At 33.8% G+C, this 27,046-nt stretch overlaps 1 long non-coding RNA gene across 1 annotated transcript; it reads left to right on the top strand.

Moving 5' to 3' along the window:
* The first annotated feature begins 16,333 nt into the window (after positions 1 to 16,333).
* LOC310891712 lies at positions 16,334 to 25,261 on the top strand. Its single transcript, XR_014577695.1, has 6 exons — positions 16,334 to 16,432; positions 16,914 to 16,996; positions 17,236 to 17,287; positions 22,206 to 22,341; positions 22,940 to 23,044; positions 25,127 to 25,261. It is a non-coding gene; the product is annotated as an uncharacterized lncRNA (long non-coding RNA).
* The last annotated feature ends 1,785 nt before the right edge of the window (positions 25,262 to 27,046 follow it).

The raw sequence follows: 27,046 nt of genomic DNA, 5'->3' as shown, positions 1-27,046 counted from the left end.
ATCTTTTTACGATTTAAAGTCTGAGGAGTCTTATACATTGAAGACTTACACATGGGATCCAGCTACTGTAAGATAAGCATTCACATAAAGTCCAGTTGTCATTTAAAATAACATACACTTATAAATACCTGTTGTGGTTTAACTCAGCTGGCAGCGCACAGCCATTCACTAACCTCCCACTCGTCGCCCCCCAGTCGGATGGGGGAGAGAATCAGAAAAAAAAAAAAAAGCAAAAACTTGTGGGTTGAGATAAAGACAGTTTGATAGGACAGAAAAGGAAGAGAAATAATAATAATAATAATAATAATAATAAAACTAACGTGTGCAAAACAAGTGATGCACAACACAATTGCTCACCACCCACTGATCAATGCCCATCCCCAAGCAGCAGTCGCCTCCACCCCAGCCAGCCACCCCATATTAATTGTTCCGCATGACACCATATGGTATGGAATATAGCTTTGGCCGGTTTGGGTTAGCTGTCCTGGTTCTGTCCCCTCCCAGCTCCTTGTGCACCCCCAGCCTCCTCACTGGCAAGGCAGTGTGAGAAGCTGAAAAGTCCTTGGCTTAGTGTAAACATTGCTCTGCAACAATTAAAAAAACATCAGCACATTATCAACATTGTTCTCATCTTAAATCCAAAACACAGCACCTTACCAGGTTCTAGGAGGAAAATTAACTCTATCCTAGCCAAAACCAGGAAAATATCATATGTAATTCTGGCCTAAATTACAATACAGACATCCATGAGAAAAAAGTATACAGCTTAAAGAAAGCAATATATATTGATGATCTACTGATTACATGAGATTTCTTTACATAAATTCATCTGAAACTCTTGAGCAGAAATTGAGAGAAGGACACCTCAGACTGTCTCCCAAGTATATTGCATCAACGCCTAGTATTTCAAGGGTTAGGAAAAGGACAATTAGTTTGGAAGATAACATTGTACACTTTATAAATCTGCTTTTCAGAGATTTTCATGAATTTGTTAGCCTTGGTATCTACTGTAAATGCTGCATCTCCCAAATAATTTATTGTCATCACAATATGTTAATACTATGCATTTATGTTGCCCACCTATGGAGCCTGTCTGAAAGAAGAATGAATTACTTCTTTGGAGTACTGAATATATTAAAGCATATATTACCTGAAGCCAATAGGATGATCTTAATTATGCTAGAGGAATAGTGCAATGATTTCACATTCTTCTCATTTATAGAAGTCGGTCCTTTATATTTGTAACAGAAACATACAAAGATCTGTATAAGAGTCATGATTAATTTCTGCTTAATTTAAATGGATAATTCTCTTCATATTTAGAAATGGTAAGTAAAATTGGCTGACCATAACTGAAAAATAGGTGTTCCAATACCTATGCTTTCAACGTGTTGATGATGTCCTGCAATAAGAAGAATATGTTTTTAAATTCCTCTTTAGCACAGGAGACTGTGAAGGATTTGTCCAATAATGTAGGATCATTCCTATGTAATCTAGGAAAATGTCATGTTGTGCTTTCAAACTCAGAGTAATAATCTGATATCTGAGTTCAGGGACTGCATTTTCAAACCTTCATATTTTAGTGTGAGCTGCTGACAAACTGAAATATGAAAAATATGAAAAAGTCTAATAGCAAAAAGTGAATCCGAAGGACCTTTAAAAGTAACTTTAAACTGAGAAACTGATTGTAGGCTTATGATATTCGAACTGTTCACCGCTATCTCTGAAAAGACTCACATACATTTTATAACAGCCTAAGTAAAGTGGGCTAACCCAATTTTTTCAGTATCAGACTTGCCAAGGAATCCAGATGATCCCTGCAATCATATGGATTTATGATCCAAGAAAAGTAGAAATTCCATAGGGAGAAAATAATAAAGAGAGACTCACTGAAAGAAATACCAGTTTCACACAGAAAATAGAAATCAGGTTGTGATATGTACTTTCAGTTCAAGTATGTTCTTACTCCTAGAACTATTTCTTACATACTGAGCACCTCATTAGGCCTCATAAAGTAGTTATAAAATGAATGTTTTTTTCCATTCGACCACAACCTCAGCCTAATGGGAGAATAGAGTTCATTTTTACTCTTGTGATTTTACTAACTTAAGGGTATTGCAGCACTTTGTTTCAGTTCACTATGTAGTGTAAAATCACTGGCTGAGCACATCAAAGAACTACAATACTCTTCAAAGTGCTAGGAGTTACAACCTGACTTTCAGAGACATGAAAGGAGAAGGAAAGGAAAGACAAAGAAGTAGCAGATGGGATGAGTTTTTTAAGATTATAGGATAGTAGCAAAACCCATTGATATATTGAAAAAAACAAACAAACAAAAAGAAAAACACAAAAAACCTGCTAACCCACACAATAACCTCCAGTAGCAGCTGTTTGTTTTTCTTTGATTGGTTGGTTGCTTTTTGTTGTTGTTTTTTGTTTGTTTTGTTTTGTTTTGTTGGGGGGGCTGATTTTATTATTTTATTTAATTTTAATTTTGTTTTATTTTATTTTATTGCTTTTTTGTTTGTTTGTTTCATTCCTATAGAAAAAAATAATTTTAAACAAAGATTGATCTAAGTATTTTATATAGTAATGGCAATGGCAGTGGTATTGGAGAGGCCAAGTCATGAAGTCATGAGCTGTTAGCTAAAATACTTTCCTGGAAGGTGGAACTGTTTGGCATAAATCTCTTCTTTGAATATGCAAAAGTACAGTTATGAATTTCAGAAAATTGGCAAGTGATTGCTCCACCAATGTATGGCATGTTTTTAAGTCAGTGATGAAGAATACTTCCTGTCTTGTCCTTTACCACTGTGTACATTTTAAGACAGCAAATGATATTTTTCTTATTGTACTTTAACAGTCTACAATTAAAATCTTTAGTTTACACTAGTTCTACATTCAATAGAAACAAAACAGCCATTTGCAGATGTGAACAACTGTCCTGTATCTCTGAGCATCTATTTTTAAAGTAATTATTTTTGACTAGGCTATTCAGTTTAACAAGACAGGAGACAGATGGCAATTTAAGCCTGAAGGTTTATTTTGAATTCTTAATTTCAGGAAGAAAAAAAAAAAGACTTTTTTTTTTTTTTTCTGATTCAGTTCAAACCAGTATTAATTTTATTAATTACTGTAGTTAAAATACAAAATTATGTGGATATCAGGAGAGTGATAGACGACTGGCATAAATGGCCTCATGATGATGATGGCAGTATTGATAGATAACCTTTCTCTCCCAAAGTCTTTCAAATTCTTTGATGCATAAAAATGTGTTGTTAGATAGTGCACACTCTAGGACAGTGAGACAGCTGGCAGCTTGTACCTTTTTAATGGTCTGATGAAAACTTCTCTTTCTCTGCAGTATTGCCATAGTGTTTTAGCCATACCAGCAACTTGGAGTCTGACTATTCTGGCACTGGCTGCCAGTATGGTATCCCCTGACAGAATTGTTGTTACATCTATTGGCACATGCTGCGGCCTAACTTGCTCCAAATCCTGGTATACAATGAAAATGTGCAGTTAAAAAAAATCACATAGGAACAAATTATGTATTTAGGCAAAAGAAGAAAAGCATTCTATCTTGCAGGTATAGTGAGACAGAAACTTAGAACAGCTTGTATGAATTACAAGTAAAGCTGATGCATAATTTTGTTCTACAGAGAGACAGTCACGTCAGTACCTGAACAAATGAAATTGCTAGAAAACTATGGTGATGCTGTTTACACCACTCAATTTACATGTGTGGTAGGATTATTAAAAAAAAAAAAAAAGGAAAAAAAAATTAAATCTCTGTGAAAACTTTCTGACTGATCTGATAAGAAAAAAAAATCTCTTTTTTTTTCTATATAAGATTTTCTATATAAGATTTTTCTCTACAGTCTTTTTTTTTTTTTTTTTTTTTTTTTTTTTTTCAGTTAATTTTGCTACAAGTCCAGCCTTCTTCAGACTGCAAAACTTCAAACCTTCCAGACATGGATATCTTAAAAATAAAGGGAACAAAGCCTGCTTATTGGCACTTTTCTACTTTCAAAAGATTTCTCAGATAAAACCATTACTAGTTAATATTAATGTTGGTTTCAAGAAGTGACTTAATGCTTCAGGATTAAAAGAAGCACTATCTTATTATGTTAGGCAGTCCACTACAATTCTTAATTCCCATTTAGTTTGCAGTTTATTTAAATGCAAGGATAGTGTACAAGGACTACAGAATGCATATTATTAATCATATAACGGCAGCTCTTTCAGTCCTCAGGAGGTCTGTTTGAGTAATCTGTATCACCTCCAGGTAATGGTCATAAGAACAAAATGGAATAAGCTAGGACAATGAAAGAGTAATTTATGGTGATAATGCTAAATAAAAGAGGGACAAGAAATGGTGTTTTGTTTTGTTTTGTTTTGTTTTGTTTTGTTTTTCTGAGTCCTAGCGGCACCTGAAGTCTCATCTGTCATTAGAATCAGGTCATTCTAGAACATTCAAAAAACATTGGAGAAGATGTTAATGATTGTATTGATTGTAGGTGGCAAAGTTTTGGTAGGAGGGAAGGGATTGCAGGGGTGGACTCTGTCAGGAAAAGCCAGGGGCTTCTCTGTGTTGGGTATAGATGGATCCAATGGACCCACCACAGGACACAGCTGAGCAGTTCAGCCAAGCTAATTTTCCTTTGGGAAAATGTATTTAAGACAGAGTAGAAACACAGTGAACGAAAAATGTGAGAAACAAACTTTCAGATATCAAAGAGAGAAATGAAGGAGAGGAAAGAAGGCCCACAGACACCAGAGCAGAGATTTCCCTGTAGCCCATGGAGAGGACTCATTTGGAGCAGATATCCACAATGTAACCTGTGGAACAGGTGGATATGCTTTAAAGAACTGCAGCCCATGGAAGACCCATGCTGGAACAATCTTATCCCGAACAATCTTATCCTGACTGCAGCCCAGGGAAGAACTGATTACTGGAGTAAGGGAAAAGTACAGAGGAGGAAGGAGCAGCAGCAAAGAGGAACTGTTGCCACAACATACCGTTCATTTCCCATCTCCCGTGCACCATTCATCAAGGAGGGACAGAGGAGTCAAGAATGAAGGACTGAAGTTGAGCCTGGGAAGAAGTGAGGGAAGGTGTCTTAGTTCTTGTCTTTGGGTTTCACCATCTCACTCTATTTTTAATTAACAATAATATTCCCCAAATCAGTATCTGTTTTGACTGTGACAGTAATTGGTAAATTATCTCCTTGTCCTTTCAACCTATGAGCATTTTTACTGTTTTTCCCCTTGTCCCATTGAAGCAAAAGAGTAAGAGAGCAGCTGGGTGAGCAGCTGGCAGCCAGCTAACATTACTTGCAACAGTGATGAATTAGGGTGGTCAAATTAATAGTCTAGTACATGAAGTCACACATTCCCCTTCTGTTATTTCAAAGTGATGGTATACCCAAAGATAGAAGGTATAAGGAAAAGTGCAAGTCTCTTTCCTATGGTCTGAAGAGAAAGAGCTTTTAGTGTAACCTCAGAGATAGACTGTGGAAAAAAAATATTTTACCAATGTATTCTGTAAAATCATAGAATCATAGAATCATAGAATACCCCGAGTTGGAAGGGACCCATAAGGATCATCAAGTCCAACTCCTGGCACCGCACAGGTCTACCCAAATATTTAGACCATGTGACTAAGTGCACAGTCCAATCTCTTCTTAAATTCAGACAGGCTTGGTGCAGTGACTACTTCACTGGGGAGCCTGTTCCAGTGTGCGACCATCCTCTCGGTGAAGAACCTCTTCCTGATGTCCAGCCTAAACTTCCCCCGCCTCAGTTTAACACCGTTCCCACGGGTCCTATCAGTGGTGACAACGGAGAATAGGTCACCTGCCTCTCCACTCCCCCAAAAGGCAAATGGAAAACATGATTTCTTTGCTATCTTAGTAGCAGAATTTGAGGAGCTCTGAAAGATAATCTGTACATATACCCACAGAGAAGGCTGTGGGTGGTGAATTCACTGACAGACAGTTAAAAATTAAAGTCAGGACCCCTTTAGCTAATTGCTCAGATTGCCTGCTTTTATAGTTAGCATTTTCTCAAATGAAAATGAGGTACTCTCTTCAAGCATAGATTTCTAGGACAACAGAAATATTGTGATTTACAAATGTAGTAACAGTATCTATATCCAGAAATGTTACATATAGAATATTTTTAACTTTCAGGTGTACTTTAAGTCAGAACTAACATAAAAATAACAGTCTCCATCAGTTTTAAAATTTTAGGTGAATATATAAAGTTTAAGTTAATTATGATCAGTGTCACTATGCAGTGACACAGAGAAAACAGGTAAATCAAAGTTGTTATATGAAAGGTTAGGATGAAAAACCTAAATTGTTTCATAGCTTTCCAATGAGTAATCTGCAGTTACTTATACAGTGGAACATCATTCCACAAATCCTTTGATGATGGAAATTGTAATTCTTTTAATATCCAATTGGTAAGTGGATCAAAATTATTCCCTCAGTTAATTGGCCTGATTGTTGAGTGACAGTAGCTATCATTTGATATGCAGCAGTTAGATAAAGCCCTACAGGTACTTCTTTTTCTCTACTGACTATAATCAAATCTTAGATGACAGTCAGATTTCTCAGCCTGCATTGCTGATTTAAACAGCTGGTTGAGATGAATCCCATGGCCATACTGATCCACAAATTCTTGGAAGGCTTTAATAACAAACTAGTTTTACAGAAAATGTAATATCTAAAGGATGTGATTGTAATTAATAGATTTTTTTTCTTCTAATAAATAGAGAAGAAGTGATTGGGAATATTGAGGTGGGGCATAGGTAGATTAAATGTAAGATGCTGACAGTCATAGTCCTTAGAACAGGAAAGAGGAAGTGCAATTGGAAGGTGGACTTGAAGAGAAATAGGATTTTGTATGAGAGACTTCCTGGAAGCCGTGTCACCTTGTGAAAGAAAGGTTGGAAGTATTATGAGAAATAAAGCTGGCTAAGCTGCATGATTTTCACCAATCTGTAACAAAAGAACAAAACGTTTAGAAAATGGAATTGGTCTTGTTGATTAAAGAATAATCATGGAAACACAGAACAAAAACAAGATAAATGAAATAAAAGATACTGCTAACTAATATGAACTAGGAATTGTTGTCTGGTCTACATTAGTGAGTTGGCCACACGAACAGTATATAAAACTTATAATATAATGATATGATATAACATTAGAGTTCACTGTACTGGGAAACTGAGGCAAAGTAAGTATGTCCCATAAAGTTTTCTTGCACTGATGCTAACTTGCACCACATAATTTATAGCTTGCAAATTCTCTCTTGGGCATGGATGCAGAGAAGTTATAACTCCCAAACTGTGATCAAGAATTGCCAGGGGCTAGTGCTAGCTGGAATGTCCCGAAAACCTACCCAAAGGCAGTTTGCAGGCACAGAGAATTGCTTCCAGTGCCTGAGACATTTCCTAAGCGTGATTGAATTTACTTGCATAGACATAGCCTGAAGATATGCACTGTTGGCCACAGGGTATGACATAAAAGCATGTAGTGGAGTTGGACAATGTATAGCTGACTGCAGTGGTTTTGAAGGACAGTAGAAAGCCAAGGAAAACAAATCTTTTATAGACTTGTTTGAATGACTGAATTTTGCCTCCATATTGCCTCATGCAGTATAAGATGTAGTAAGCCAAAACATTGCCAAATGATGTGTAAACAAATATCAATATCAGCTATAGGTGACCCATGCTTTATTTAATTTGGAATCACAGAGATGGCTTCAAAGTTGTGGGGAAAATTATATATATATATATATATATATATATATATATATATATATATAAATAAAAACCTGTCAAACAGTGGCAAGAATAAGCAGGAAGAATGCTGTAAGCACCTCAGTAGCAAGTGGAAGATTAAGATAAGGTGTTTATACTTTTCTGTGAAACAGGCTTACTCTCAAGTTAGTATTAGTAATACAACTAATAGGAATAAGTTTTAACAAAAGGTCTTCTATCATCAAGTGGTTAATGCAGTTTGTCAAGAACAAGGGGAATTATATATCTGTCATTTTAACTTTGACACCCAGAACAAATACTGAAAGAAATATTTGGAGGCGCTTCTAAGAAAAAAAAAGGAAATGAATTACAGCTAATATAGATTTATTCAGAAAAAGTTTTTATTTATAAAATGATAGATGAATTGTAAACAGAGAAGTAACAAAGGTATCAAGTATCTCCATTTTAGTAGTCTTAATCAAATTGGTAAGGTCATGAAAATGCTAGCGTAATAGGGGGACATGTAACCAGAAGGTATAGACTTTAAGGTAAGTGAAAAAAATCTTTCTATTCTTAGAGCTGCTAAAATTTCAGTAGGAATACTACTTGCAGTTTTGGGGATAGCCCAACTGGGAATAGCCAAGAAATATTTAAGAGAATAATTAAATGTCACTTGTTTGATCTATGGGATCAAATGAGTAAATTAGTATATGCAGTTTAAAAAGATAAAAAGGAAGGTTGAAGAGTGAATACAGAAACCAGATTCATATGCATAAAAAGCATCTGTAAGAGAGAACACAATGTTTTTCTATTCTTTATTCCAAGCAGCTTAGACCAAGAAGTAATAAAGTTTAATTGAATCTAGGAAAATTGTATATTAGGTAAAAATAAAATAAAATAAAATAAAATAAAATAAAATAAAATAAAATAAAATAAAATAAAATAAAATAAAATAAAATAAAATAAAATAAAATAAAATATAAAAAATCTAAATCTGGAATGGATTATTTCAGGGATTTAGGAATCACAGAATCACAGCAGAATGGTTGAGGTTGGGATATATCTCTCAACATCATCTAGTCCAACTCCCCTGTCAAGCACGATTATCTTAATCTTTAGAACTCCTTAACTGAAGGGTAGACAAACATATGTCAGCAGTGATTACATCTACTTGTTGGACTATAGTTTATCTTTTGGGGTGCTTTCTAAACAAAGTGAAATACTTTCATAAAGTGTCAGTTTATATTTCTATGAATATGCATAAGAAGTGGAAGCCTGATTTTGTGGTCCTCAATTTCTTTTTTATCTCTGGTGCTTTTTGACTCATCTGCCTTACCCCTTGTCATGTCGTGATGTCATTTAATTAATTCAAAATATTCTGAGGACCAAACTGAACCTTTGTTTGTTTGTTTGTGTTTTCACTTCCTACAGGTTCTACTGATTTACTTCAATAGAATATATCTGAAAAAAATTGTTATAAGATTTTACAGAGAGTATTAAAAACCTGGTCAAATGTAGCGCAGATAAACTAGTGAGATTTCACTGGAATAAGCTTTCATAAAATCTGAGGAGAAAACTTCATGAAATATAAAGGTTTGAATTAGTTGCTGTGAATTGACATAGACTATTCAACCTATGGACTGCTTATAAATATTTAACTTTTTTTTTTTTTTCCCAGAACCACTTATTTTTAATTATTCTATTTAAATATTAGGGATGTAATTTTCAGTTTCTAACTTATTGTGCATATTGCTTAGTAAATTTTGGTTTTTCATTAGCTGTGTGGCTTTCTATTCACAGGAAAATAGAGAACGTCAAAGCTGATGGCTGTAGCTCCCAGTCTTCCAATAATAATTTTCTTTTCCATTACTTCCTCCTTACCTTTATTGAATCTTATGTTGGAGGTGGCCAACTGCACAAGACTACAAGAGCTGTTGGCAGACAACTGATGATACTAGCTGCTGTGCAGAATTGCAGCTTCTGAGGAACTCAAAAGTAGTTGCAATATTAAACAACAGACGGTTTGAAATGCCACTGAGCACACAGAAATTAGGATGAAAAGGCTAGTGAACTGAAAGAAATCTTCATAGGCCTCCAAAAAAATCACGGTTGTGATGACTGCCAAATGACAAATTACAAACATGAGTATTCAGGCAAGGAGTGCCTTTCTGAGATAATACTTAGAATTGTTAAAATAGATTTTTGGTATCTCTTTGAAAGATTCCTGTCCCATCAGTTCTTCACCAAAACAGCTCTCATGTTTTTCAACTAGTTCTAATTTTGTCATGAAAAATTGCTTTTTCTCTAACATAACATATATATATATATGTATAATGAATCTATATGACTGTAAGAAAAACAGACCACCTCACATTTGACTATTCCTTCATGAATGGAAGAATTTAAAATATACTTGGTGAAAAATATTTTTGAAACAGAAATACTTGGCAGGTGGTTTCAACAGAAACCAAGAAATTCTCACTTTTATTTGTAAGACACTAAACCATAGTCATAGAATCATAGAATATCCGAGTTGGAAGAGACCAACAAGGATCATCAAGTCCAACTCCTGGGTCCCAAAGGACCACTCCCCCCCACTCCATATATATATATTTTTATATATATATATATATATATTAAAAAAAAATCATTGTCCAAATGCTTATTGAACTCCAGCAGTGACTGCTTCCTTGGGGAGCCTGTTCCAGTGCCCGAGCACGCTCTTGGTAAATAGCTTTTCCTGATATCCAGCCTGAACCTCCCCTCTCACAGCTTCAAGCCATTCCCTTGGGACCTATTGCTGGTCCCCAGAGAGAAGAGATCAGTTCCTGCCCCTCCGCTTCTCCTTGTGAGAAAGTTATAGACCACATGAGGCCTCCCCTCAGTCTCCTCCAGGCTCAACAATCCAAGTGACTTCAGGTGCTCCTCATACGTCTTTCCCTCTAGACTTCGTACCATCTTTGTTGCCCTCCTTCAGACATGCTCTAATGGTTTTATATCTTCGTTATACTGTGGTGCCCAAAACTGCACACAGTACTCAAGGTGAGGTCACACCAGCGCACAGCAGGACAATTACTGCCCTTGACTGGCTACCAATGCACCCCAGGATACCCCAACTCAATGCATTCTTGATGCACCCCAGGATGTGGTTGGCCCTCCAGGATACAAAGGCTCACTTCTGGCTCATGTTCAGATTGCTATCTAGTGTTATATCTGTACTCTGCATGACCCAATTGACCTAGGATGGTGAAAGTACAGCTGAATGAGATACCAAAAGAGTTGAACTCAGTTATGCAGACAGTAAGCTCAGGCAGATGTTTTGTAGTACAACATCTCATATTGATAGCACTGAATATTGATACTATGTTTTCTGTCTGAGGAAGCCTGTTTGTTTGTTTTGTTTGGTTTTTCCCTCTTTGTCTCAACATGCTTTCTTTCAAACAACTTCTGGTGCTTTTCCTTTTTTCTTTTTTCTTTTTTCTTTTTTTTTTTTTTTTTCCCTCTGGCCCTAGTGTAGCTTCGCTGCATGCACATTTCATAGCTATAGAATATTTAATAGCAGAGAAAGGAAAAACAAAAAGAAATAAACAAACAAACAAAACTTTTCACTACCTCTTATAAATTTTCATTACCTCTTATAAAGAAAAAAAAAAAGTCGGCCTTTAAATACTGTGAGCAGTTGCTGTCTCCTGTTTCCATTAAACATTCTGAAGGAAATTTCCTTACAAACTGCTCTTGAGACACAGGATAATGTGCCTCTCTTAGCAAGCCAAAGAGATGCAAACACTGAAAACATTCTGTTCTTGAAAATATTAAATCTTCTGCACAGATGGACTAGAGTTTAATTAAGCAACCTCTGAGTGTCATAGACATCACTGTTCTCTCAGAGTTGGAGATACAAAGAAAAATATCCATCAGGAACTAGTTAGACACATCTATATCAGTTATGATTGCAACCAGATGCTATTTCAACTGTTACCCAAACATCCACAAATGTTGCAATATCCTTATTGTAGGGATATTTTTACTTATCTAATGGCGTATTTCAAATACAGCACCAAAATAAGGACAGTATGCAAAGACTGATTAATGATTTACTTTACTTAAAATAATGCTCTGAAAACTTGCTTTTTGGCATATATACAGAGGCAATATACACACCAGTAAATTCTCCTTTGAGATGGATGCATACTGTTGAGATGCTTCATCTCAACTGAACAACTCTTCTGCAGTAGTGTTATATCAAGTTTAATAACAGTCTATATTCATTTATACAGTATTTATGTATATTGCCACATATTTTTCTGCTAAAGTGCAGAAAGTTCTATAAAAACTGGGATAAATTTATTATGGTGAATATGAATACAAATGACATAATATTCTTTCCATTTTGATTTTTTTCCTACTCCTGTGATAACTCTGCTACTAATAAATAAATAAATAAATAAATCTAAAAATGAAATAGAAAGTAATATCGCTCTTCATAACTGAAATTATTTTTTGAAAACAAAAAGAAAAACAACAACAACAAAAAAACACAAGTAGTGAATAATAGCCTAAGTAGGCAACACTGCTCCACAGTGTATCATAAATATTGTGAAGAAAAACACTCAGTAAAGTAAATATCACTCTACTGAGTTTATGGAATAGTACATGTGTATTGTCATAACAGGTGTCATTTCAATTATCCTCAAAGTAATACTAAACAAATACTAAACATGCCATACTTTTTGGCTTAATCATATGGCAGTACATGTTTGTGGGTCATATATATATGTGGATTCTACTGGTATTACAAGAATCAATGAAGATTTGCACTTCCCTTCAACTTCTACAGCATCACCCAGTAATTCAGAAACGTTTAAACGGGTGTTAAATGTTTAAATTCAGCAGGCAGACTGAATTTATCCTGGTAGTGCTTGAAGGTGGCTGGATGTGAGAGAGCTCCAGTGTGTAAACCAGTTACTAGCTCATTGTGCATGAGCTAGCATACCCTATAGGCCAGCATATCTTTTATATTTGAAATGTTGACCCATTATCACCATTTTAATTTGTTCGTATAAGGAAAGTATCACAGCATAACTTAGAATCAGGATAAAATGCTTCATTTCTGAGGAAAATACAAGGATGATTATGTTTTCAGAATGCTGATGAAAATTCAGATTATATTAGTTAGTTCATGTTATTGTGATAATGTCAACTGAGCAGAAAGACTAAATTCCCACTGCAGTTTCTACTTTAATTCTTTCCAAATTTCTTAATCTCAAATAATAATAATAATAAAAATCTAAAAACACCAATTGAAATTTACATGTTAATCTTGAAAACACAAAAATAAATAAATAAATATATTATTTATTTATTTATTTATTTATTTATTTATTTATTTATTATTAAGTCTTTCTTTCACTGTATTGCTGAACAGAGGTGGGGTTGAATAGGTACTTCACATTCAGCATATAAGCTTGCACAAAGACCATTCTGCACTACTCAGACATTTTATTTTTAAACGTAGTTTTTTTGTAAAGCTCATAATTTTAAGGCTTTGGTATTCATATTTCTCTATACTGTTTAAAATGATCAGAATGGCAGGATTTGACATAATTATTATACCTCCTTTTTGTGTTATTGTCCTGGTTCCAGTTAGGACAGAGTTAATTTTTCCTCATAGTAGCTGGTAGGGTGCTATGTTTTGGATTAGGATGAGAAGAGCGCTGATAACATGCTGATGTTTTAATTGTTGCAGAGCAGTGTTTACACCAGGCCAAGGACTTTTCGGCTTCTCGCTCTGTCCTGCCAGCGAGCAGGCTAGGGGTGCAGCAGGAGCTGGGAGGGGACAGACCCAGGACAGCGGACCCAAACTGGCCAAAGGGGTATTCCATACCATCTGACGTCTTGCTAAACAATATATAGGGGTGGCTAGCCGGGGTGGGGGGCCGGCTGCTCAGGGATAGGCTGGGCATCGGTCAGCGGGTGGTGAGCAATTGCATTGTGCATCACTTGTTTCTTACACATTATTATTATTAATACTATTATCATTATCACTATTTTTATTATTATTGTTATTATTATATTCCTGTCTTAATAAACTGTCTTTATCTCAACTCACCGGCTTCACTTTCCCGTTTCTCTCCCCCCTCCCAGAGAGGGAGGGGGGAGGGTGAGCGAATGGCTGTGTGGTGTTTAGCTGCCGGCCGGGTTAAACCACAACAGTTATGGTTAAGACTTATATAGTACTTCTTGTAACCACTCTTAATCATTCATTTCTAAAAGGTCAATTACAAATTCCCTATCCATGGAAAACATCTAACCTCTCATGCCAGCAGTGCCTATCTTGTTGTCCTGAAGAGATTTTAGCTGTGAAGTGCAGATGGGTTTTATTAAAAGTAGTTTAGCTCTCTGGAAATTATTTAAGTATCCAACCAACATCAGTCTAATCAGAGCACTGTCTCCAATTTTCTGCTTTAAATAGCTTCAGTCCAGGATAAGTAAGGGAAGAATTGTGTGAGCAAATTTCACTATGGACTGTTCCACAAACGGTACAAAGTGACATTGCTAGTGAATAGAGGGTGCTGACTGTTATCTGTGGTTAATAACATCTCTCACTAGCCTGCATTCAGCTGCCAGTTAGCACAAAGACACGTCTGTATGACTTTTAAAGAGTCTGTATTAATACACCCAGTCAATCAATGGTTTCTGCCCCTTCCACAAGGACGCTGGTCTGTTACCATTACTGGATGCTGTCAACAGAAAATGACACAGGAGTCACCAAAGGTAAAATGATGTCAATTTAATCAGAGAGCAGACAAAAGGCAAACAATGCTGCTCTGGAAAGGAGTGTAGCAAGGAGACTCAGAGGTTGGCTGAAGCTACAGCCGACAGGTCCCAGTGAAACCAGCTTGAAATTCAATGATACAAAATCCAGCAGTGTGACACAGAAGATGAGAACTGTTGTTTCCATTCAATTAAAATCAGTGACTGCTGCTGGCATAAAATAAATTTGACAAAATACCAAGAGGATCTGCATTGTAGGTCAAAATATTTTCCTTCTAAACTGAAAGAAAATAACAGTGGCAAAAGAGTTAGTTTTTATACAAATTAAATGAAATAAATAAATAATAATAATAAAAAAATCTTCCTGCAATTTCCTGTTCACTGTGAAGTTAAACAAAACTCTACTGATTGAGATGATTCCATTGTATAAATGAAGCAATTTAAAATGTTTACATATTTATGAAAATGGTCTGTATGATTTTTCTTTTTAGAATTCATTTTCTTTTTCTTTTTTTCTTTTTCTTTTTCTTTTTCTTTTTCTTTTTCTTTTTCTTTTTCTTTTTCTTTTTCTTTTTCTTTTTCTTTTTCTTTTTCTTTTTCTTTTTCTTTTTCTTTTTCTTTTTCTTTTTCTTTTTCTTTTTCTTTTTCTTTTTCTTTTTCTTTTTCTTTTTCTTTTTCTTTTTCTTTTTCTTTTTCTTTTTCTTTTTCTTTTTCTTTTTCTTTTTCTTTTTCTTTTTCTTTTTCTTTTTCTTTTTCTTTTTCTTTCTTTTTCTTTTTCTTTTTCTTTTTCTTTTCTTTTTCTTTTTCTTTTTCTTTTTCTTTTTCTTTTTCTTTTTCTTTTTCTTTTTCTTTTTCTTTTTCTTTTTCTTTTTCTTTTTCTTTTTCTTTTTCTTTTTCTTTTTCTTTTTCTTTTTCTTTTTCTTTTTCTTTTCTTTTTCTTTTTCTTTTTCTTTCTTTTTCTTTTTCTTTTTCTTTTTCTTTTTCTTTTTCTTTTTCTTTTTCTTTTTCTTTTTCTTTTTCTTTTTCTTTTTCTTTTTCTTTTTCTTTTTCTTTTTCTTTTTCTTTTTCCTTTTCTTTTTCCTTTTCTTTTTCTTTTTCTTTTTCTTTTTCTTTTTCTTTTTCTTTTTCCTTTTCTTTTTCTCTTTCTCTTTCTCTTTCTCTTTCCCTTTTCTTTCTCTTTCTCTTTCTCTTTCTCTTTCTCTTTCTCTTTCTCTTTCTCTTTCTCTTTCTCTTTCTCTTTCTCTTTCTCTTTCTCTTTCTCTTTCTCTTTTCCTTTTCCTTTTCCTTTTCCTTTTCCTTTTCCTTTTCCTTTTCCTTTTCCTTTTCCTTTTCCTTTTCCTTTTCCTTTTCCTTTTCCTTTTCCTATTTTTTTTAATTTCCTTTTTCATTTTCTTTTTATCTTTCCCCCTCCCCCCAAATGTATGAAGTAACAGATCACCTCTTTGAGCACAAAGTTTAAGAGTATGTTAAAATTCAAAGGAATTCATCAAGTCAGTACATCATTTAGCCACTTATGGGCAGGACCTCTCATTAAGCTACTTTCCAGCTTACAGACACAGCAAAGGAAAAAATGATGCTTTTCCCCACAATGTTTATTCTGGCTGCAGATACCTGATTCAAAGTGTTTTCAGACTCTCTTAGTACCTATTTGAGGATTGCAGTCACCCTAAGCTATTTCTATTGTCATTGAAAAACTATAATAAATCTCTACATGTGATTCAATCTTCTTTTGGCTCTCATTTCTGACAGATTTTTCTTCTTTCTCTCTGGATAACAGTATGGCTAAGGCTCTAATTTAAATTACTTCTCCATTTATGAAAAAAGGATGTGAGTCCAAATGTCCAGTAAATTCTTCAAGAGCTAAGAAACAAGAAAGAACACTGAAAAGTGAGTTATGGCACTTTTCTTCTAAATCTCTCGTGTTTTTTTCAAATATAATTTTCACATGAGATTTTGTGAACATGAAGTGAAATATTTTGTAAACAAACACTTCAAAAAGTTGTGGAAACAATTTCCACTTTCATGGCTTCCTTGTGCCAAGATATTCCTTTAAATGGGTTGATAGCACAGAGGAACGCACTTTTTGTTCATTCAGTGACCTGTATTCTTCTGTAATTTGTTACAAATTGAACCTTGTCTGACTTTTAAAACTAACTGAACTCCTTAGTTTTCATAAGCCTTTAATTTCGTCATGGTTTCTTCAACATACTAAAGAAGGGGATGCTGGCATATTTCTATTTAATACAGCAGTACAGGAGTAAGGTTACAGTATGTATTTGTCATAGAGTCTTGTTAATTGAAACATAAAGTGCAGATTACACACATCAAAAACAACTTTCCAGCAACTAAATTAATCCATGTTTTTCAGAGTACAAACACAATGCTAATGGTTCCTTTAAAAGATCACGCTCTCTAGATTTAAACATCAAACACCCCTGCTTTATACATGAAGTGAGTAACGTACATAATATACAAAATATGCCAATTGGATTTTATTTTATTTTATTTTATTTTATTTTATTTTATTTTATTTTATTTTATTTTATTTTATTTTATTTTATTTTATTTTTTTCGTGTTATGGAAACTTTCTGTAAACACTTTGGAGAAGCTTCCTGGAAAATTTTGAAAGTTCTTTTTCAAGTAATTCTGCAAATATTCTCATGCATATGTTTTACTTTCTCATATTAAGATGCGTCATTGAAGATAACAGCTGTTGTATCTCAGAGGCTTCCTCTCCAGAGGTAATAATCCATTATTTTTGCATACCACCTCTCCTGAGTCACAAGATACACTACTACTTTATTATTTAAGACCAGAAGGGGAACATTAATGGATGTATTTCCATTTTGGTCACTGTAGTTGTGAATATCTTTGTCAGTCTTAAAGCAACGTATCTAGCCTAAGACAGCCCTACAGCAATACAGTAATGACTTTTTTTTCCCATCTCCTTCCCCCTCCCCCCAATCTACTTTTGTACATTTGAAAAATATAGGAAATAAATGCTATTAAATAAAACAAGTTTATCATTATTCAGTATTACTAAGTAACACATTCTCTATATAATTGAGCTAAACATCAAGTATGGCAAAATTCTTGCTTATGCTTCACTCCCTGTCATGTGTATCATCTTCATTTTTCTCCGTTAATTATAATGCTCATAGATGACTGTAAAAATAAAGTTATTAAAAGTTAAAGTTATTAAAGTTAAGAAACTAAAAAAAAAAAAAGTTAAAGTTATTAAAAAGTTAAAAGTTTTTAAAAAGTTTTAAATAGTGAAAAGAAAGGGAGAAGGCTTGTGCAATAGGGAGTATGATTAGAAAGAACTTAACTCTGAATAAAATTATGTGACTGTTGGTTCAATTTACTACTCATATACTTTTGGCATGTAATTGAAAAAGAAGAGAAAATGGAGGAATTTCTCAGAAAGAGAAGCAAATGAAATATTTTAAAGACAGCTATAGCTATAAATAAAAATAAAAGGACTAAAATATTTCTTTTTTCTGTCTAAACAGAAATCCTAGAGGAACATTCAAAGACAACAGAATTCTGTACATTGCCTATTTCTTTTTCTCTAAACAACCTTTACAGGATACTATCAGAAGAAAAAAAAATGGTTAGACTGCAGTTTACAGATACAGGATGGATGTTCTGATTTTCTTACCTGGATTTGTTCAGAAAGGAGGATACTTGGTTCTATGAAAGATATTATGTGAAATCTAGATATAGTAATGTAATGATTTAAAAATATAAACCAATTATTTAGGTAATCTAGATATCTCTTTTCTGTTCTCTCTGCCCTTTCCCTCTGCCCATTTCTACCAATGCAGCAAAAGAAGGAAAGAGAGAAGAAAAGCATTGACAGTTGCTTCATGGTACAGTTTTAGTGCAGAAATGTAGTTCTTATGTTTGAAGTATATCAAATAGTCCCCCAAATTACACAGTTAAAAACAGCATTTTATCACTGTTTGAGAGCTTGAGTATGGACTACATTTTTTTAGAACGTTTAAGTAAATCTGTTTCTTAGTATATGAGTTAATTTGAAAATTGTTAAAAAAAAAAAAAAAATGATGCAACTTTATCCAAATTAGTTGTCCATTATTTCAATAATAAAATAGCTCTTCAGAACTGCTGCTTGACAAAACCTCACAGAAAGTTTCTACTTGACATGTATAGCTTGGCATATTATTGAATACTCATTTTAGTATTTTCATTATTTTTTTCCTGATTTTACATGTAAATGCAAATTTAACTTCAGGGACTTGCAGGACTGGCTAACTTTTTGCAAAATGGCATTTAATTTAATTTCATTTAATTTCTGGATACAAGAACAGTACTGAACAGTATTACAAGAACTAATAAAATTAGGCCTAATTTTATTTACTTTAAAACTCTTACTGTTCACACTACTTCACACTTCCTCAGATACTTTCTGTGATCCTACTTTTTTTCCCTGCATATAACAGAAGTCTACTTAGTACTTCCTTTACTGTCGTTAAAGCATAGGAGCAACAAATGTTAAATAAACCACAATTTTAATTTAATTCCCCTTGATGCTCATTATAGAGGACCTGGAAGGCTAGAACCTTTATCCTGTTGATTTCAAAGGTTCCAGAATTTCAATTTCTTCCCTCTTTTGCATACATAGTTGAAAAAGAGAAAGCTCTGCTTTAGTAAGCAGTTCAAAGACAGATGATTAGGTTTTATAGAAAAACAAAACCAGGAGTGTGGTTCAAGTTTCCTCTGATAAAAGCATCAAGGTTGGCAGAGCAGCACAGAATAAGCACATAGTTATGAGTCTTATTATCAGCTTATTATTCTCAGTTGTTACCTGATGCATATTATTAATGAAAAAAAAAAAAAAAAGAATGAAAACATAGTGTGAAGCTATAACCCTTTAGCATTTGGTACAACAGTTCACCTGACTGATTTCTTGGTTTGTTACTGTAGGTAATGCAATAGAAAACATAAATGTTTTCTTATGAGTTTGCTGGCAGTGGATTTTCATACTGTTGTGCTTAGGAATATATACTCTCTATCTGGGGCAATCAGAAATATGCATTTCTACCTCTGTTAGCCATTTTGATTAGGTTTCTTCTATTGTTTCAGCTCTGTTGATACTATAGAGTAACATTCAATAATCGATAAGGATTCCTCATCTTCTCTCCATTTTTGACTGCAGGTACAATTCTTAGATCTTTGGCATACCGAGGATTTTGTAATCTTGAAAAAATATGTTCAGATTTTTCAAGCACTGTTATTCTCAGTGATGCAGATGCTACTAATATCCAGATCAAAAATGTCATTTAAAGTCATGAAACTTTTATTGAAATGTTTTAATATTTTAAAATGTTATTTCATTAATAATACCTTCACTACGTCTAAAACAATCTCAGATTACTCTTCCTTTTCTTTTTGTTTATTTACAACTGAATCTTACAAGTTCATTTGGTGTATTTATGCATAAAAAATTCTCATGAAATGTTCTAATAATTAATAGAAATATTATTTAAATTGTACCTTTCATATAATCAGACAAAACCAAAGGTATTTCTTAATGATGTTTACATATGATAATTTTTATCTCTAGCTTTTGGTATTTACGGAATCAGTTTTCTACATCTATCCAATTTAGAGATGCTTTGTAATAGGCTAGAAGTCCTGTGCAGTTATCACTAGTGCTGTTTCATGTGATCTATTTAATGTTAGAATATAGAATATAGAATAGTTCAGTTGGAAGAGACCTTTAAAAATAAAGTCCAACTGCCCTGCTACTTCAGGGCTAACCAAAAATTAACGCATATTAATGAAGACATTGTCCAAATGTCTCTTGAACACTGACAGGAATGGGGCATCAACCACATCTCTAGGAAGCCTCTTCCAGTGTTTGATCACCCTTACAGTAAAGAAATTTTTCCTAATATCCAGTCCAAGCCTCCACTGGTGCAGTTTTGTGCCGTTCTCATTTGTCCTATCATTGGTTGCCAGGTAAAATAGATTGACACCATTTCTCCTCCTCAGGAAGTTTCAGAGAGCAACAAGAGAAAATAAGCCTTGTAGCCTCCTTTTCTCTAAACTAGACATATCAATTATCCTCAGCTTCTCCTCATAGGACATGCCTTCCTGCCCTTTTACCACCTTTCTTGCCCTCTTCTGGTTGCATCTTTATATCCTTTTTATTTTGTGGAGCCCAGAACTGCAAACAATATTCAAGGTGAGGCTGCAATATCACTAGTTATAGTGAGATTTTCACCTCTTTTGACCAGTTGGTTATGCTGCGTTTAATGCAGTTTGCTCTCTTGGCTGTCAGATAAAAGGACTGGTTGAGTCTAAAGACAAAGGAGACTGCTTCAGCAATGAGAAGTCTGCATTCCTTTAACACTTAACAGATACTGCCAAGTCTAGTCTTCATCAAGAAATTGGAGAAAATCGGTAGCTCCCCAAAGTATAAATATGTGTATTTAAATGCATGTATGTCACAGTCGTAAATATGTTTTTGCTTTCAGACTAAAACCAATATAACGTAAGTAAAATAAATTCAACAGTAAAAGGAGCAAGGAATAGAAAAGTGAATATTGAAAATATAATGATAATAAACTAAGCCCATATGTGTGTTCATGTCTGTATGATCTTTGTCACTCTTTTAGCATAGTCAAGTTCTGTACATAGAGAGTGAGAATGATATAGTACAAATTTCTTTTGATAGTCAGTTTTGGCTCTCTCATTTTTCTGTTCTACATTCATTGTATATACAAAGACGGGAAAGCTCAGAGCTTAGAAAAGACCTTTGACGTCCAGCAAAAGTATCTGATTTTCCCTTATTAAATTTTCTCAGCAGGTTGCTATGTTCTCCATGTTCAGCAGCAACCAGCTCTTCACTTGCAATAAATAGCACATAAGCTCTACGAAGGATCCAATATCTGTAGGATCCTAACACAGTCCTTAAAGTAAGGAAGCTCTCTCATTAGACACCTTATCTGTTCTCTGGCAGAGGTCATTAACGTCTTTAGCGTATTCATGTAGAACTGTGAAAATTCTCAGCCTGGCCACAGTTGGCCTCATTCTTCTGCAGGTTCGTAGTAGGAATTAATGTAGCTCTATTGCACCAAAAGTTGAATTATACCAAAATGCACAGAAATATCACTTTTTTTTTTTAATGCTTTATTTACTCATTTCTTTTTGCTTGCTAATAATTTTTGCCAAAGATATCTTTCACCTTTCTTCTAACCCACTTCCACTTTAGCTTGTTAAAATTATTTTTCACTTTTTTTTTAATTATTATTATTTTTTTTTCCCAAGATATGGTTCTTCTTGGAGGTTAAAACTTCTCATGGAAAATACTAGTTATGATAAAACTTCCTAGGCATTATTTAATTATAGAAAGATTCCAAAGGATAGCCAATGGTTTAGTGGTTTGGTTATCATTTCAAGAATGTCCAGACTAAATTATTTAAAACAAGAATTGAGTTTATCGTTTCCTAAAGCCAAGCAAGTATCGTACATGCCTCAACGTCTTTGAAGGGATTGCTTACTTTTTATAAATTTCACTTTTGTAATTGTGGAAAATAAAAATAAATTTCAACCTATTGACATTGTATATGAAACAGAATTCTTGTTTACTAGAGGCTGTTTTAATATTTCTGATAAAAATTCATCATTTAGTTCCCACAGCCCCAACCTGTGGTGATCTCCTGAGTTCTGACAGTTCAAAAGCTTCCCGGTTCATCTTTACCCATAACAGTTCAAATACTATTGTTCTGGGTTTGAAGTCCAGTGCATTCCATAGTTCTTTTGTGATGTAAGTATTCACAAAGTCTCCTTTTCTTTGAATCCAGATAAAAAGTGATGTTCACAACATTCTCACAGTACAATGGAAAAACAGGAATAAAAGAGTACTTGACATAACACATGAAATATCAAATTCTGTCTAAACATAACTAAAGCATAAATTCTATGGTTCAGTTGAAAGTTATATTTCATCCTCCGTTTCATCAAATGAAGAAAAATATAAACAACTCTCTTGAGTATGATACTGTTTTTCTCTTCACTTTTCTTCCACATACACATTGTAGATGAAATACTTGCAATATCATACAATCTCTTTCTGATATGAAATAGTTCCATAATGATGTCACAAAATTGTTTTCATCGAATTTAGATGTCAGAAGTTTCTTGCTTAATGTTTTCAGGAAAACATAACATTAAAGTAGGTTTAATAAAACAAGTTTATTCAAATATAAAATTCAGTGATGGTAGAATTAACTGATTAATATAGACATTTTCAGATTTTTCTACTGAACCTCATTATCACAGAATTGTGCACTCTGAAAATAATAATGAGATTGTACTATAATATTCTTTTGAAATGATGTGGCCTGCTTTTCCTTATTTTACAGGTTGGCATTGCAAGAGGCAAACAGTTATCAAACACTTTATCTCTGGTCATTTAGGAAATCTGTTGCAGTGACAGACCCATAGATTACGCGTCTTCTACATTAAAAGTAAGGACTTCTTGAATATGTTTCTTTCTTTCTTCTTTTCTTCTCCTTCTTTCTCCTTCTCCTTCTCCTTCTCCTTCTCCTTCTCCTTCTCCTTCTCCTTCTCCTTCTCCTTCTCCTTCTCCTTCTCCTTCTCCTTCTCCTTCTCCTTCTCCTTCTCCTTCTCCTTCTCCTTCTCCTTCTCCTTCTCCTTCTCCTTCTCCTTCTCCTTCTCCTTCTCCTTCTCCTTCTCCTTCTCCTTCTTCTTTCTCCTCTTCTTCTTCTTCTTCTTCTTTTTTTTTTTTTTTTTTTCTCCCTACTACATAATGTTTGCTGAAATACAAATCAGTAAAACTGGTCAGAACTATAAATCCATATATTAATATGATTAAATGTAATATCAACATCATTCTATGGACTTCAAAGACAGGTATGAAGGCAATAATGTGTTCTGAAGAAGTTTACACAAATGGAGCAAGTAGGGGAGAAAGAGGTTTCATTTTCTTTGCCCAAACATGCTACCATTTGGAATGGCTAACAGTATCCCCATTATTTGTAGCTGCTTCTCAACAAGTCTCCCATGGATTATGTATCGTATCTGCCAACTTCTTACACCTTGGGTATCTGAGAAGATCTTAGATGACACTTCAAGCTTCTATTTAGGCTACTGGCTTGAGTTCTGTGTATTTATTTATTTTTGAGCAAGGTTAACATATGAATAAAAAGCTTTAAAGATACTTCTTCAGTACCACAGGCAGCTAGACCATGTAAAACTTTCATCTACCCTTCATCAGTGCAATTTAATTCTGAAAATATAACTATGACATAAGTTTGCAATAAATAGAGGAGGGTTATTACATATCTTGATTATTTATTTTTTTCAGTTACATTTAATTCTAATAGTAATTATGTAATCTTACAGTCACAGTAACATGCACTTCAAAACTACCTTTGATTTCTACACATAAATTTATAAAGTTGGTATCTTAAACTAAAATTATTAGCTAGCATTTGAAAGTAATGTAAACAGGCAAAATTTCATATTCAAATAATAGTATCAATTGCCATTGCTTCTGAGCATTCAGGAAAGTTTGAATTCTTAAAAAGAGTTCCAAATGCCAGAAGGAAAGTGTGACTTTCACACAGTTCAGTGCTTAAACATATTCACAAAGTGCCATTTGTAATGCCCTACAGCTACCTGACTGCCAGGCATGTCTGGCAGATTCTCACAAGTCTTCTTCTGCCAACTCATTTTGGAGATTTGGATACCCTAGAACACCTTGGTGGACCAAAGATGGCTATTTGTAGACCTTTAGACTATCCTTACAATCAGTCAACGTAGATACAAACTCCTCCAGGCATATTTATCTGAATAGTCTGAGACACGAATCTTAAGATGAAATTAAATGAACTTGGAGGTAATTTTCTCAGACTTACGTAGCTAGATATTGTTAGAAACACACAGTCACAGTTTGATGCAGTTAGTCACACACAAGTTTTTATTGCTATTTCAAATACTGTAGGATATCACAGAACCGTAAAATAAGGGAGTGGTTTGCATTTGAAGGGACCTTAAAGATCACCTTGTTCCAAACTCCTATCATGGGCACGGACACCAAGACTTTCAGGTGTGGCTTACAAATATATCTTGGAATCTATGGAAGACCTGTGTTCTTTAGTATCAACTCTAATACAGACAGGATACCCACCTACATTTTTATTTGCACTACAAGTGGACAGCTGAATCAAGACCTTAACTTTTAGAAATTATGGCTAGAACAGAAAAATTCCACCACTGCTCTGTTAGAAAAAGAAGGCTGAGCTTAACTGGAATTATTATGTGAATTCTTTAAAAAGGATGGAACCTCCAGTTTATCAAAGAGCAACCTTTCATGCTGGTTTACAGAGTTTCAGGACAGTGAAATCTGCCTACCTCCAGCTATCCAGTCGTGAAATAAATATAGGTGGGTATAACTTCAGATGCAACATGGTACTCAGCCTATTATATGAATTACATTCTAAGAATATCTGAAAATTCTGTCTTATGGATGTATGTAGAGTTTTTTTTAATTATTATTATTATTTTTATTTTTAATGTTCTAATAGGTCTATGCTTAACTGATGTGACTGTGGGTCTTCTACAGTGGAGCTGTTTCATAGCATGGAGCATGTTTCACAGCTGTTTCATAGCATGGAGCATATGTAAATTCTGCATCGTTCTACGTATACATGTGTGTGTACCTACACCTTTTTTCATTTTGATAAGGAAAAAAAGTTCTGATTATAAAAGTTCTGATTATAGCAGATTAAAAAAAAAAATGTTATTTGAAAATAAAGTATGAACTAATGCAAGACTTTCTGAGGAAAAATGCAAGTATTATTACAAAGAGAGAATGAATCCATAAAAGGGATAATGCTGAAGCCCTTTGAAGATGTGTTTTTAATTGATGTATTTTCGTTAGGCTGATGTATATAATTCTATACTAATGATTATGAATTTTAATTAATGTGTTTGATGGCTATATCATCTAAAATAATTTGACTCTGATGATTCAGGATGTGTTCCTGATACAAAGTACTGAAAAAATCTTTTCAAGAAAACATTAAAATACCATACAAGATATTATGATGTTCTCTCTCACTAATGGTTACCTTATACAAAAACATACCTGGGACAAAATCCAAGATTTTTTTTTTCACTTTTTTTTTTTATATATATATTTTGCTTGTTCACCCATTAGTTTTATTATGATTATTATTTTCTATGCCTGCAAAGAATTTATGTGGGACTCTATAGTGTGTGCTTGTTTGTGAGAGAAAGCTAGAGGAAAGGAATATATAAAGCCTCTAACCAATTCACTTTTGTGAAAAGTGGCAAAACAATGCATTCTCTAGCAGCCAAGCTAACTGTTGAGTAAAACATCTTGGTACTCACCAGAGATGTATAAATCTTTTGAAATTCTCCCAGTAACCATTTCTTGTGTTTTAGCTCTTTAGTATATTAAAATCATATATATTAAAATCATATATAATAAAGTACAGAACTAGTCTTCTTACATGGTATTGATTATGTCTATAAAGACCCTTATGAGAGTCTGATAAAGTACTTTCATCAGCCCTATTAATTATAATATCTAATATAATACAGTTGGCTTTAAGTATTAGTCATATGTACACAATAATGGGCTTAGTGTTTCTAATTCCTTAAAACAAACAAACAAACGAACAAACACACTTTTTATTGGTTAGTAAATGTAGAATCATGCAATTTATGTTGAACATCCAAGATATCCAGAAATTCTGTAAACTTAATTTTATCACAGTTGCCAATGTGTTGTCCTGGTTTACATAAGCTATAACAGAGTATTAGTCAAATAGCTCAGGTAGAAAACAGCTAAGACTGAGGATAAATTTCCACTTTACTACCAATAATAATTTGAATCTTTATCAATATTTTCTTTGGATTAACTTATTTACAAATAGAAATAAAGTTGTTAAGGAGAAATGCAGGATGAATTAATAACCTTTGTTTATTTAGTAATTGTGGTGCAATGTGTGAAGTGAAATGTCTGGAGGGCTCTGATTACATTATGTCAGAGATCAATTCAGTGCTGTTGAAGAAGTACTATCAGACAGTCATTTTCCACACGAGCTTGCAGTTTAACTTAAGAAAAGAGAAAACAATTTAAATGAGAAGAGGAAGGAAGACTAACACAATTTTAATAGGAAAGTATAGCCTATTTCAATTACACACAAGCTGCAAGCTTGAGATCTTACTTCTTGAAGATATATGTGAAATAGAGATATTAATAATAGAGGTATTAATAAGGCTGATAATCTTCATTTACTTTTCGAGTATCGGTGATTATTTTTCCTCCAGGCATCATGATCGAAGTGGGTCATCAGTATGTACCTGAAGAAAGATAGTTAATACAGTATTTTGCTTTGCTTCATGTTTTTGAAGGCATTTTGGCTAAATTATTCAGTTTTGTTTGTATTGCTACATAAAAACAAAACAAACAAAAA

This window comes from Anser anser (assembly GCF_964211835.1).
Source record: "Anser anser genome assembly, contig: HAP1_SCAFFOLD_444, whole genome shotgun sequence".
Taxonomy (NCBI): Eukaryota; Metazoa; Chordata; class Aves; order Anseriformes; family Anatidae; genus Anser; species Anser anser.
The sequence above is the reverse complement of the archived record's forward strand: the minus strand, read 5'-3'. Positions and strand labels throughout refer to the sequence as shown.